This window comes from Rhincodon typus, unplaced genomic scaffold (genome assembly GCF_021869965.1).
Source record: "Rhincodon typus isolate 14 unplaced genomic scaffold, sRhiTyp1.1 hic_rhity00000062, whole genome shotgun sequence".
In the NCBI taxonomy this organism is placed as follows: Eukaryota; Metazoa; Chordata; class Chondrichthyes; order Orectolobiformes; family Rhincodontidae; genus Rhincodon; species Rhincodon typus.
The window spans coordinates 24,297-26,266 of NW_025965700.1; positions in this window are offsets into that span (position 1 = coordinate 24,297).

The window sequence follows — 1,970 nt, forward strand, 5'->3', positions numbered from 1 at the left end:
TCTCACACACACTCACTCACACACTCTCACTCACACTCTCACACGCACTCTCACTCAGACACACACAATCACTCACAAACACACACACACTCTCACTCACACACTCTCACCCTCACACACACACTCTCACTCACACACACTCTCATTCACATACTCTCTCACAACACGCTCACTCACACACACACACACATACACACACTCTCACACAGACACACACACACCTACACATACTCTCACTCACACTCTCAGTCACACTCACACTCACTCATTCACTCACACACTCTCACTCACTCAGTTTCACTCACACGCTCCCACTCACAAACACAATAACTCACAAACACACATTCAAACACACACAATCTCACTCTCACACACACTCTCTCACACACTCACTCACATACGCTCACTCACACACTCCATGTCACACTCTCACTCACTCATTCACTCACACACACTCGTTCACACACTCACTCACACACTCTCACTCACTCAGACACACACAATCACTCACAAACACACACACGCACACACACTCTCACTCAATCACACACTCACTCTCACTCACACACACTTTCATTCACTCACATATGCTCACTCATAAACTCCATGTCACACGCACACTCACTCTCACACTCTCACTCACACACACTCACAAACACACACTCACACGCACACACTCTCACTCAATCACACACACTCACTCTCACTCACACACACTCTCATTCACACACATACTCTCTCACAACGCTCTCACTCACGCACACTTTCATACACACACTCTCGCTCTCACACACACACACTCTTGTTCACACACATACACACACATCCACTCTCTCTCACACACACTCACTCATTCACTCACACACACACATTCACTCACACACACATTCACTCACTCTCACACATTCACTCACTCTCACACACACACTCGCTGACACATAGACAAACATCCACTCTCTCTCTCACACACACACTCTCACACAGACACACACACACACACTCTCTCTCAGTCACACTCACTCACACTCACACACACACACACGCACTCACTCACATATGCTCACTCACACACACTCATACACTCACAGTCACACTCACACTCGTTCACTCACACACACATTCACTCACTCGCACACTCACTCGCACTCTCACTAACTCACTCAAACTCACACACTCTCACACACACACTCACACTCACTCTCACACGCTTTCTCTCTCTCTCACATACACACACTCACAAACTCTCACACACAGCCACAGCCACACACACTCTCACGCACAAACTCACTCACACACACACTCTCTCTCACATTCACTCACTCACTCACACTCGCACTCACTCACTCTCACACACTCTCACTCACACACACACACTCACACGCTCTCACACACACAAACTCTCATACACACACACAATCTCACGCACACAGACACACAGTCACTCACTCACACTCACTCACGCACTCTCACTCACTCTCACACACACAGTCATACATACTTACACACACACACTCAAACACACTCTCTCACACACTCTCAATCATACACACTCACACACTCATACGTACACCCACTCACACACACTCACTCACTCACTCACTCACACACACACACACACACACACTCACTCAATCACACTCTCTCTCACACACTCTCACTCTCACACATACTCTCTCACAACACACTTTCACACACACACTCGCTCACACACACACATACTCTTGATCTCACACACACACAAACACACATCCACTCTCTCTCTCTCACACTCTCACACAGACATACACACACCTACACACACTCTCTCTCATACACTCTCATTCACACTCACACTCATTCACTCACACACACACTCACTCACTCACATACTCTCACTAACTCACTTGAACTCTCACACTCTCGCACACACACACTCACACTCACACACACTCTCACACCCTTTCTCTCTCTCACGAACACACACACTCACA